The 13,301-nt window shown below is 39.0% G+C and overlaps 2 long non-coding RNA genes across 2 annotated transcripts; both read left to right on the plus strand.

Annotated features, from left to right (window-relative positions):
* Positions 1-743: 743 nt before the first annotated feature.
* On the plus strand, positions 744-9,457 carry LOC110045474 (uncharacterized). The gene is made up of 3 exons (XR_002296244.2): positions 744-985; positions 1,747-1,826; positions 8,297-9,457. It is a non-coding gene; the product is annotated as an uncharacterized LOC110045474 (long non-coding RNA).
* Positions 9,458-10,732: 1,275 nt separating this feature from the next.
* Positions 10,733-12,722, plus strand: LOC110045483 (uncharacterized). The gene is made up of 3 exons (XR_002296249.2): positions 10,733-10,828; positions 11,431-11,471; positions 12,266-12,722. It is a non-coding gene; the product is annotated as an uncharacterized LOC110045483 (long non-coding RNA).
* The last annotated feature ends 579 nt before the right edge of the window (positions 12,723-13,301 follow it).

Raw genomic sequence — 13,301 nt, forward strand, 5'->3', positions numbered from 1 at the left:
ATCTATTTGTTAAATAGATCGAGTCAGATTATGAGGATCTTCGAACGATCGAAACACGCGTGTCTTGTCAGTAGCTGTGCATTTTTAAAAATCGAGAGAGTCAGATAACAAATGAAATTAATCTCGAGCATGGATTAGAAATTGGAGAACCCTGTTACTTCAGCACTGTTTTCTGAGATCCTGAGATGGAAGAGAGGAATTTAAGGCTCCGTACACACCACGCTGGAGAAATTTCAAAACGAAAATTTTACTCTGAAAACGCATCAGATGTTTCTTGTCTACACCACGCCGGAGAAATTTGAAAACGCAAACTCCTTTTTTTTTTTTGCATACACTAACTGACGCAAAGCCAGCAGGCGTTTTGAAATAAATCTGGCTTGAAGAGCGTTTTCGAAAAGCTCCGTTTTGAAATTCGGTGGGCAATTTCTCCGGACTATTGTTGACGGTAAGCCTAACCGTAGAAATAAATCAGCGTTTTCAAATTTCGTCGGTGTAGTGTGGACCTAACACATAAAAGAAGGCGTCGCCTATTTTACTTCAGAATTTCGCAGTTATCTACATCTATTCAGTGTGTCTGTGGGTAACAAACAATTGCCCTTGCTCAATATCCTACGAGCACTTTCAGTTACAAATGAAATACAAAAAATTAGCCGAAGTAGATATAGGACACCGATAAATCCAATGAACCAATGAAAACACCTAATAAATAGATGTAGCCAACGTGAAGCGTGGGAGCGTGTGGGAGCGAGTTGTACTGGGTCGAAAAATGGCGTGAGTTGTGAAGCGTAACAATGCAAAACCCATTACCTTTCGACACTCAAGTGAAAGCCGTTCAAAGTAAAAATAAAGGAATCAACTGATTACTCATCGATCACTTATTGATTACTCATTGAAGTCATTGATATCATCGATAAGTCACATTTGGAAAGAATAATCTATGGTTTCTTAATTGAGAAACTGTTTTCTGCTGCGCTGACGGACGAAGGTAATAATTGTTAGAGAGCTTCAGCAAACCACGACGGCAACGGCAATGAAAACGCCATCAAACAAAAGGTTTACATGTAATGATTAGAACAATGGCTGTGTACGTGCCTTATAAATCTAAGTTCTGTGCATTTTGGAGAACGCGAACGTCGACGGCCAATTTTTTGTATTTTCATTTGGAATTGAACGCTGGCGTTACGTATTTAGCTTCAGCAAGTTCTGAGACCAATAGGCGCTTTGAACAGATCTAGACAATTACGAAATTCAAAGGTAACTTATAAGTTCATTTTCCGGCGTTGCCTTGGGGTTGCCGTCGTCGGCATTGTTTAAGCTCCCTTAATGACGACAGCGACGCCAAAATACGGAGAACTTGGTCATTTAATTTCACGTTTGACAGAGGACGGCTGCGAAATATAGAACGATTTACAACGCACGTGCATATATAGCCATCGTTTTGCTCATCAAACCTCTAGTTTGGTGGCCGTTCTTGTTGCCATTGTCGTCTTGGTTTGCTTAAGCTCGCTAATGATTAGCGGTACCGAAATGTCGGGGAATTTCAGTTGTTGTTTAAGTGAAGTGTATTCTTATGTTCTCGAAGAGCTTAGATTTTTTTAACTCAAATCATTAGATTAATCATTAGATTTGATCATTAGATTTTTTAACTCAATAGTTAAAGTTACACTCATGATCAGAAGCCCCTTGGTAGTTTATATCAGTTTAATTTCATTGTCAATGATGTCCTCGATTTGCCTTTTATTTCAGTGGGAAATTCTTGTGTCAACTTGTTCATTGGTGTGAATCACTTAGAACGCTGATCTTTAGGGGACCAATATTCATCCCTGGTAAGTTTCTTCCTGCACTACATCACTAGATCTGTAGTTCCATGTCTCCCGGAATGATAAAGGGTGCTTCTCATTATGTTAGACCAATCGGCCAGAGACCAGTGGTACTAACCGAGAAAAAAATAGAATAACATTTACCGATTTGTCGGGTCAGTCAAGAGAAATGGCTGTTACCATATTCTTTTCCTTTAATTCGACAATCCGTCACTTAAGTAATATGGTGTCTGAAGTCTTCTGAAGAGAAGTAAGGCAACGAATTTGTTTGCCAAAACGGAACGGCAAATTTCGCTCCTACTGATCAGGCTGGACCGCCTTCAGAGGTGCTCCCGAACATTCCAGTCGGACCGAAACGAAACAGACCTTTCCTTGTCGCATCAGAACGGGAATTTCCGGATTTTTAGTGTAATGGAAAGCGCCCACAGTCTCCTTCCAAACTTAAATGTGACTGATTTTTTCACAATTAGGGGAGGTTGGGAGCCGCTACTATATCCGACATTTCGGTTTTATTTAATTTGATCAGGGAAATTGTATTGTTATCAAGAAAAAGTCGGGAAATAGTCAGAGAATTTCAAAACGTGATGTCTGTGGCAACCATGAAACACCTGTAAAGCTAGCTGGTGAACTGTCGCAGCCTCTTGATTCTCTAAGTATGGGCTGTGACGGCTCACTCTCATTACTCGGTGTATTGAAAAAATGAACTTGTATCCATGTCTATGATGATAAAGAAAAAAGGGTCTCAAATATTTTGCAAGCGGCTACAAGTCGTTCTTCTAGTGAAGCACCCTTTTATAGGCGAATTAATAATTGGTTCATGCTTAGCGTGCGAATATTTGACAAATAGATTCCATGTTGCCGTGCGTCTGTTCAGTAATAGATCACAGAAGACGTCAAAATGTGGTAAGAACATCAGTGCCGCTTTTCTGTTCTCACCACATTTTGACGTCATCTGTGATCTATTACTGAACAGACGCACGGCAACATGGAATCTATTTGTTTTATATAATAACGAAACAAACTACTACAGATAAAGCTTTTTTTTATTTCAAAATCTTTCAACGTAACTCGAAAGCCGGCCTTTGCCCACTTTGGCGAACACGAAAAAAGCCATTTGACGTAATCTATTGTCTATACAAAATGAAGCAATCTCATTGGTTGCTGTGCGTAGCAAAGAATTGTGATTGGTCTAGGAAAATCACGCCACTGTCAAACTTGACTCGAAAGTCGCTTCTCGTAGAATGAAAACTTACGGTGAAAGCAGAATTGAGCTGCGAAATCCACAAACCTTAAAGGAAATACTGGATAAGTCAAGTCAGTTTAATTTTTGTCATCATAGCAGCCCTGTGAGCCGAAAATCTTGGACGTTGCCTTGAATATTGCAGGAGATGAAAAAATGCGCTCGGAAAACTTGCGGTTGCGGTCAACCCGGAGGCCATTTGATTCGAGTTTTGAATCGAAAGGAGCGTTAGTGATGGTGGTAATTTGTGTCCTCTGTGGTTGGTGATTCTCAAATCAGTTTGAAATAGTGTCGGAGACACCTTTTAGCTGCGATACAGTTGGCCGTGAGTTGAAATGAGCTATACTTTGGTCGCTGCTGTGCCCTGAAATGGACTGGAACATTTCCATCGGAAAGCAAGGTTATGTGCTTATTTTAACTGATTAAGCGGTTTTGATGTTTCATTCCTGACATCAATCAGTGTGTCAACAATTATTTTGAGACTGAGAAAAGTTGAATTTTTTGAATAAATTAATCTCATAAACATTTTGTTTATTGGGTTTGTGAAAACCGATAAGAGTGAGTTTGTTTTGCTCGGGGACTTTAACGTTAATTTTATCGACACTAAGGTAAATAATGATAAGGCCAAGAAACGCAAACTTCTCAAGGTGACAAATTCTCACCATTTAGACCAACAAATTAATACACCAGCAAGAATAACGGAGAAGTCATCAACACTTATTGACCTATTGTTTACCAACACTTCTCATCGCGTTATTGACAAAGGCGTCATCTCATCACCTCTGAGCGACCACTGTTTAATCTTCTGCGTGATGAAATCAGGTGTTCCCAAGGCACCTGGGAGAACCATTGAATACCGGTCATACAAACACTACTCAAAGCAGGAATTTCTCAAAGATCTTAGAGACATTGACTGGGACCAAGCGCTAAACAAAGAGGACATTGATTCTGCTGTCGGTTGTTGGAACAAGCTCTTTACAAACGTAGCTGACAGCCACGCTCCGATAAGGAAATCAAGAATTAAAGGAGTTCATTCTCCATGGATGAATGCAAGGTTATCTGAAGCTATGCACCAACGAGATTTTTACCATCGCAAAGCCCTGAAATCAAAAGCCTCCCACCACTGGTCGCGCTATAAAAAACTGAGTAATTATGTAAACAGGGAGATAAAGAGGTGTAAATCGGAATACTATACCACTCTCATTACCGAAAACAAATCAAATCCAAGTGCATTATGGAAAACTCTTAATGACATAACATCTCGAAAGGAGAGAATTCCCATATCCTGCATTGAGGCAGACGGTGTTCAATACTTTGACCGCAAATCTATATCCAAGATCCTCAATGACCATTTCTCAACTATAGGAATTAAACTAGCTCAAAAACTCGTCTTACAGCTCTTTGTTTTTCTCAAAGTCTCCGGAAAACTTCCATTCACTTCAGAAATTTGTTCTTGAGCCAATTGCAGAAGACTTCGTTCTCCGTCAACTTAAACAGCTGAAAACTAATAAAGTAATCGGACTCGACAACGTCAGCGCGCGCCTTTTGAAAGATTCAGCCTCAGTAGTTGGTGGCAGCCTTACTAGATTGTTTAATCAATCTCTTGAATCTCGCACCTTTCCTTCTCTTTGGAAATTTGAAAAGTGTCAGCGTTGTTCAAGAAAGGTGATCGCTGCGATGCAAACAATTATAGGCCCATAACAGTCCTGTCGACGGTGAGCAAAATACTTGAAAAAGCTATACACATCCAACTATATGCTTATCTCACAAACAATAAGATCATTACATCCAAACAGTTTGGGTTCAGACCGAAGTTATCAACTGGAACAGCCTTGGCTCACTTCACAGATAATATTCTCCAGAATATGGACACTGGTAGGTTTACAGGTGCTGTATTTCTGGACCTATCTAAGGCCTTCGACACGGTAGACCATCATCTACTACTGCAGAAGCTAATAAACATTGGCCTTACCGACTCTGCTGTCCAATGGTTTAGATCTTATCTCACGAACAGGTCGCAAATTACAGCAGTTGGAGATGCTCACTCCTTAGCTGCTAAAATGCCCGTTGGGGTACCCCAAGGCAGTATTCTGGGTCCGCTACTTTTTTTGATTTATGTGAATGATCTTCCGAACTGTCCTTTAACAAGTGATATCGTTCTTTATGCTGATGATACTGTACTTTACTACTCATCTAAAGATCTTACTGATCTTCAACGTCACCTCAATGTTGACTTAGAGACAGTGTCAGAATGGTTCTCCAGAAATCTCCTGACTCTTAATTTATCAAAATGCAACTTTGTCATCTTTGGGAGTCCACACAAACTAAAACGTATCCAGGAAATATTCATTCAAGTAAAGGGTACTATAATCGATAGAACAGAATCATTCCAGTATTTGGGCGTAACACGTCATCAGTCTATGTCCTGGGCAGATCACATCGAATCTGTTTGTAAGAAGATTAATCAAAGGATAGGCCTTATCAGGAGAGTTAGGAATCTACTGCCATTTCAAGCCAGGGTCACCCTATACAACACCTTAATCCTACCACTCTTTGATTATGGAGACCTCGTTTGGGGGGACAAGAACAATCTCACCATAATGTCAGAACTGCAGGTACTTCATAATAATGCTGCTAAAGTACTGTTGGGCCTTCCAATCCGAAGCTCGTCAACTCAAGCCTTGAAAAGCCTTGATTTCAAGCCACTTGCTTTAAGGCGATTTTTTCATCGTTGCACCGCAATTCATAAGTGCTTAATTGGGTCAACAGATTTTGACTTCAGTTTCATTAGAAATCAAGCTGTTCACTCGCACAAGACGAGACAATTGAACGATCTTCGTTTGCCCCTCCCTCGCACTAACTGGGGCAAGCAAATGTTCATTTATCAAGCAGCGAAGGACTGGAACAGCCTCCCGCGTGAATTAAAAGACACACGTGTTTTATCTATTTTTAAGCAAAACTGAAAACTTTTTTGAATGATTTAAGCTAATTTTAATCTTTAGAATTTTAACTCTTTAATTAATACGAACTCTTTTTACTCTTATTTATTTTAGCTTGTAGTAATTATTAGGTAACTCTTATTTATGTCATTTTTAGGTGATTTTTATTTAGGGGGGCTCCACTGAAAACCGCCTTTGGCGAGTTGAATTCCCTCACTAAATATTATTATTATTATTATTATTATTATTAAATTCGAGATAAAGCAATGCATGCTTCTCGGCTTACCAAGAGCTATTTTGTGTATTGTTTAGTCTCGCTCGACTGCCGACTGAGACTGCTGGAGTATTTTTTTTTTTTTTTGAGTCATTTTCTAAAAAAGAAACGGCTTTATCTTTCTTCTTCCCGCTAGACTATGCTTCTCGTACCTGTGCAATGCCTCGACAAGACTGTTTTGTACGTTATCTTTTGCCCAGCCATGTAAAATATTATCTAAATTCTCAAAACTTTCCGCCATTTTAAAACACAGAGGAAAAAACTTTGCAATGATGACGTCAATCGTGCGTCTGTCCTCTAATAAGTCATAGACGAGAACCAATAAAAATGCAAGAATAACTTGGGTTATTATATAATCGAGTTATAGATACACGCGGGAAGTTTGGAGAGCACGAAACAAGCGTAAGAGTTGCTCGAGGCGATATCCGAGAGCAGCTCTAACTTCTTGAGTGCTCTCCAAACTTCCCAAGTGCGTCCGTAACTCGATACTGACGCACAGCTAAAAGCATGAACCAATTCTCGCTTACAACACTACATAAGCTTTCTAACAATACAGAAAAAAGTGTCTATACAATGAATATTCAATAACAAATATACAAATAAGTGTTTCTGATTAATGAGAGGCTTCCACTTTCCTTCGTGGATGTTAAGTCGCTTGTTCATTATGGCTATAGATCGTTCAATGGATTCTATGCGATCTAATTTTATTATGAGATGACGCAATGATGGTAAAATATTCTTCAAACGACTGTGGTAAATAACTAGCTTTCCAGCGATGATAATATGATTTAAAAGCAACCAATGAGACCTTTTTTGCGTCAATCCAAAAATTATGTCACAGTCGTTTAGAGAATCGCTAGCAATGTGCAAGGATTTAAGCCAAAGAACAACAGACATCCAGAATGCTACAATGAAATCACACCTACAAAAAAGATGCTCGAGAGATTCATCTGAAATTTTGCAAAAAGTGCAGAGGGGGGAATCAATCATTTTCATTTTGTATAAGGATTTGTTGGTATAAATTATTCGATTTAGTAATTTATACTGAAAAACTCTTGTTTTAGTGTCAAGCGTGACAACATGAGGAATTTGATAGATCACTTCCCAATTAAGATCACCACTATTCTGAAACAAGGTACTAAATTTATGCCGTGCTGAAGGATAGACCTGAATAATTTCTATAAGTTTCCAATACAATTTCGAGGAGGTGATTGAATCAAGAGGAAGAATACTATCTTTTAAGTAAAGAGTGTAGCTGAGCATGATATTCCGAGAGTCAGCTGAAGTGTTAGCTGAAGTGTCAGCTGAAGTGTCGTCTTTGGAGTTGATGAGCTTTTTCCATGTGAGAGGAATGGATTTGAAGAGACCAAACAGTAACAAATAATCATTAAAATTTAGCCTTTCTGCCTTGAAAAAGGTCCAAGGTTTAAGGCTACCAGTATTTGTTAAGATATTAGCAAGAGATATGAGACCTTTTGAGAAGGGCGTCTTGTTGAAAATAGGTTTACCACCGATGCGGAGGAATTGGTCATTCCATAATAGTTGATTTAAGGCTTGTTCACGGAACAAAATGGGTTTTACGGATAGATTGCACCAGACTTCGAAACATTCCCTATAGAAATTTGGAAGACAGCTAGGCAAGTCAGCAACACTGAAATTGCAATGCAAGAGAAACTTACCAGCGTTGTAGACCTTATTGATTTATTTCCGTTTCGGGTGTTAAGTATAAGTTGTGTGAAGTAGTGTGAAGTAGTGTAGTATACAATGTGGATGTAAAAGTACTGTATGTAAAGTAATTAAGTAAATTACTATGTAGTGTAGAAGTGTGTGGTAGTGTAATATACAATGTAGGTGTAACTTAATGAATGTAATGTAATTATAAAAATAAATAAATTAAAAAAAAAATGAACCAATTGTTGCGTTATGTTATAAATGAATTTTTATCATACGAACTGATTAACGAGCGTTGGAGTACTAAATGTGCTTTGAGTGAACTGGTTGTTTTCTTAATTTATTTTAACAGGTAAATCACAAACTTCCGAATCACGATGAAACTCATTCCTGGTTGCGGCCTTTTCTTCCTGCTACTGTCAGTGTTAGTCACTAAGGAGACTGAGGCCCTCGGACCCTTTGTACTTTTTAGGCTGCGTCAGTTAGCTGTTCGGCAAGGTTGGAAACTGAGGGAAATGTCCTTTTACTCCAAGTGCAACACAGAGGATGTACCCCCCGGGATGAAATGTCCAAAAAATGTCTTTGGAATTGGTACGAACCAGGGCCAAGCCAAGTTTACGGCGAAACTTTACGCAACTATGTTCGGGTACAAAGAATGTGACGAATACGTTGGGGAGTGTAATACCTTTAAATTTATGAAAGGACCTAGATTACCTCAAAAAGTAGGAAAGTAATTTAAAAGTTCTAAGACAACCAATGACAATAATAGTGATAATATATAATGATAAACCTTTAATTTTGAAACCGTGCCATAGAAAATACAGCCAATCAGAATACAGGAAAGCCGTTGTATATTCGACGGTACTACATCCAACCTTCCCATCATGCGCCGCGCCTGTATCGCATTGATTGTATTGCCCACTGTGTTTTCTATGGCATGGGATAAAATAACTATTTAATGCTCTCCTGTGGTATAATATGGAATATCCCACTTGTCACTAGTATTTTCTTGGTATACACACTGGCCGAAAGGCTCGTGTGAATACCAAGAAAACGCAAGTGATTCGTGGGGTATTCCATGTTATACCACTCGAAAATGTTGCATACCTAGTACACATAGAACTTATACATCACTGATCTAAGCGCTTTACAGGGATAAAAAGCATAGAATATTCAAATGATACTTTAAGACGAAAATTAAAACTACCTAAAATTAATGCTGGCTGAATTACTGATTATTAATGTCAATTGAACTTAATATATACATAGATTAAAACTACTACGAAATTAAAACTAATTAAAAGTAAAACTGATACTTGATGAATTAGAACTTTGAATATGCCTTAGCAAAATACGTGGCAACCAGGACGGGGGAGGCTTTTTGACAAGGTGTGATGAGCGTCTTTGCCGTGCGCAAACTTGTAGTAACGTGTTTGAGTCACGGTCCTTTGTAATCAAACTATACTAGTCAAGTGAGGAGTTAATTAAGAATAAAGAAGATTGAAAATGGAAATTTTGTTCGCAGTTGTGCTGTATTTTTAAAGTAGGAAATTATAGATCAGTTGGAGTGAAGTCTTAAAAAAGAAGCGCAAAAATGGAGAGACTTTCACTATAATACAATATGATGCAATGCAATGCAATGCAATACATATACAATACATTACAATATACAATACAACAACGAAGCATCAGCGAATTCCAATCCATCATGATCAGGGAAAGAAAATTGATAGTTTCTCGTCCTCTACTTTACTTACAAAGCTTTGGCCATTTAACCAGGGAGGGATGCATTTTGAGAGCGTTCTTGAAGAGCGTTAGTGTTACGATCCCTTGACTATAATCTAAACAACATTCATCCCTTCTCAGCTACAAAAAGTTTACGTACAGATCGAGTCACATGATGACGATGATCGTTAAACGAACGAAACATCAGTCTTGTCACAAACCGGAAGTAGTTGTGCATTTTTGAAAACGGAGAGAGCCACATAACAAATGTAATTAACATCGAGCACAGAGTTCCGTTGGATAACCTTGTTATGGCTTCAGCAAAGTTTTCTCAGATTCTGCGAGGGCAGAACGCCGGAAAAATTTCGAAACGGAAATTTTTCTCTGAAAACGCATCAAAGGTTTTCTGTCCACGCTAAGCCGGAGAAATTTGAAAACGCAAGCTTCGTTTCCAAAATGTTTTCCATCCACACTAACACGTTTTCAAATTCCTCCGATTGAAGAGCGTTTTCGAAAAGTCCCGTTTACTGTGCACAATTCTCTGGATCAGTGGTGAAGGTAAGGCTAACCGTAGAATAAAATTGGCGTTTTCAAATTTCTTCGGATCGGCGTAATGTGGACGGGCCTAAATGGACCTTACATATAAGCGACGTCGTCGGCGAGGACGACGCCTATTAGAAAAGGCATTTAATATATTTTACTTTAGAATTTCGAAGTAATCTAGATTTATTCACAGTGTCTGTGCGTTAAAAAAAAAAAAATTAGCCTTACTGAATTTGCTACGAATGCGCTCAGTTCCAAAAGAAAGCCGAAAAATTAGCCAAAGTAGATAAAGGAAACCGACAACCCAATGAACCAATTAAAATACATAGTAAATACACGAAGCCGACGTGAAGCGCAGGAAAAAGTGTGGAAGCGAGTTGTGATTGGGTCAAAAAAATGGCGCGAGTTGTGAAGCACAATAATGCAAACCAATTAGGCACTTTCAGTTTTGCGACCCAAGAGAAAGCAGTATTAGGTGAGAATAAGGTAATCAACTGATTACTCATCAATCACTCATTGATTACTCATTGAATTCAATGATGTCAGTCAAGTTTGGAAAGAGTGATCTATCGTTTCTAAATTGAGAAACTGTGTTCTGCTGCGTTGAAGGGCGAAGGTAAGGGCGACGGCGACGCCGAGGACGACGCCTGATCAAAAATGAATTTATATTTTAACTATGAATTTCTTAATTGCCTAGATCTCTTCAGTATTTCTATGGCCCTAAAAACTTGCTCGGGTTAAATACGTGATCATAGCGTTCATATTCCAAATGGAAATAGGAAAATTAGCCGTCATCGTCAGTTCGCGTTCCTCAGACTAGGCAGAACTTGGTCATTTCACGTCGTCGTTGTTTCGCAGAGGACGGCTACGAGGTATACGAAGATTTACAACGCACATGCATAGCCTTTGTTTTGCTCGTTAAACCTTTTGTTTGGGTGGCTGTTCTCGTGGCCGTTGTCGTCGTGGTTTGCTTAAGCTTGCTAATGATTAGTTTGTAACAAGATGTCGCAGAATTTCAGTTGTCTGTTACGTTACGTGTATTATTCTGTTCTCGAAGGGCTGGATTAGATTTTTCAAACGTTTTGCTTTACAATTGATAGGGACAACTTAAGAGTTAAAGTCACACTCCTTTAATAGCTCGTTTTTAACCGACAATGATGTTCTCAGCTTGCCTGTTCGTTTCAGTGTAAGAATTTTATTCACTTGTTCATTTAATAGAATCACTAAGAGCGCTGATCCTGGACCAATATTCATTCCTGGTAAGTTCCTTCTTGCACTTCATCACGTTGATCTTTTCTACTTCTCCCGAAATGATACTGGGTCCTTCCTATTATGTCAAACGGGACGACATTTACCGATCAAAGCGGGCCGACCAGGAGGAATGGTTCTTACCAATTTCTATTCCTTTCGCCGATCCTCCACATAAGTGAAAAGCTTCTGAAATCCTCTGAAGGGAAGTAGGGCGGCGAATTGATTTGTCAAAATGGAACGGTTAATTTTGGTCCGACCGATTAAAGTGGACCTTTCCATTTCACTTGACGAGATTTCTGAATTTTTCGTTATAATGCAAGAACGCGCAGTTTCCCTCCAAACGTAAATCTGATGTGATTTTATTGCAAAAAATGGGAGGCTGGCGGCCGCTACTATATCTGACATTCCGTTTTTATTTGGTCGGGGAAATTGTATTGTTATCAAGAAAAAGTCGGGAAATAGTCAGGAAATTTTGGAAAGAGATGTCTGTGGCAACCATGTAATACCTGTAAAGCTAGCTGGTGAACTGTCGCAGCCTCTTGATCCTCTAAGTATGCGCTGTGACGGCTCACTGTCACTGTTAAGTGCAGTATTGGTACAATCAAATTGTATCTATCTCCACGATGAAAGAAGAAACCGTCTCAGTTATTTTGCTAGCAATACGACAAGTCGTTCCTTTAGTGAAGCGGCTATCTATAGGCGAAATAAATTTTTATCATGGTCATAGGAACTGATTAATGAGCATTGGAGTAGTAAATGTGCTTTGAGTGAACTGTTTTTGTTTTTTAATTCTTTTTAACAGGTAAATCACAAACTTCTGAGTCACGATGAAATTTCTTCCTGGTTGCAGTCTTACCTTCCTGCTGTTGTCAGTGTTAATCCCTAAGGACATTGAGGCCCTCGCGCCCCTTATAATGACTAGGCTTGGTCAGATGGCAGCTCGGAAGGGCTGGACACTGGCGAAAATGACCTATTACGCTCAGTGCACCACAGTGAATGATCCCCCCGATATGAACTGTCCATCAGAAGTCTTTGGAATTGGTATGAACCCGAGCCAAGCGAAGTTAATGTCGAGAATGTACGCATCTATGTTCGGGAACAAAGCATGTGCACAATTCGTTGGGGAGTGTGTTACCCATAAATTCTTGAAAGGAGTTGTTCAAATTGTTAAAAAATTACCTGGAATACTAGGAAAGTAAGCTAAAAGTTCCCAGACAACAAAGAATAATAAAAGTGATAATAATAGTGATAACCCTTTATATAGTGCTGATACATCACTGATCTAAAACCAATACTAGATGAATAAGAACTTTCAATATACCTTGCAAAACTGGTGTGCATTTCACTACAATAGATCGTTTTTAGTGTCACGCAATTAAGAAATAAATCGAAAACAGTAGGCCTGTGCGTTTCCCCAAACTTCACGTATTCGTCGAAATGTTTCGCAGAAATTGAAAGATCTCGGAAAACGTCATGTTGGTGCAGTGCATCCGTGGCACACTAATATGGCAGCCAGAAAATAGTGCAAATATCTGGAACTTACTTTGGCTATCTAGGCGACTGATTATCAGTATTGAACAAACAAGCATTTACGTAAGCACTTTTCCTGATGCTTTAACTTCTAAAATGGCTCAAAATCATGAGATATGTAAATACCAAACTCGATCGACGCCTTGTGTCACGCACCTCCATAACCCCGAAATTCAAAATGCTCAGGTTTCCAAACGAAGCACGCTATTAAGCTGTAAAACTGTAAACAGATACAAAATGCACCGCCTATTATGCCTGATTAGGATAAAGACTGGTGGCTCTTTAGTTTCGGATTTTAGAAAGTGATG

Source organism: Orbicella faveolata, unplaced genomic scaffold, assembly GCF_042242905.1.
Source record: "Orbicella faveolata isolate gen_17 unplaced genomic scaffold, um_ofav_v1 contig_47, whole genome shotgun sequence".
Classification (NCBI taxonomy): domain Eukaryota; kingdom Metazoa; phylum Cnidaria; class Anthozoa; order Scleractinia; family Merulinidae; genus Orbicella; species Orbicella faveolata.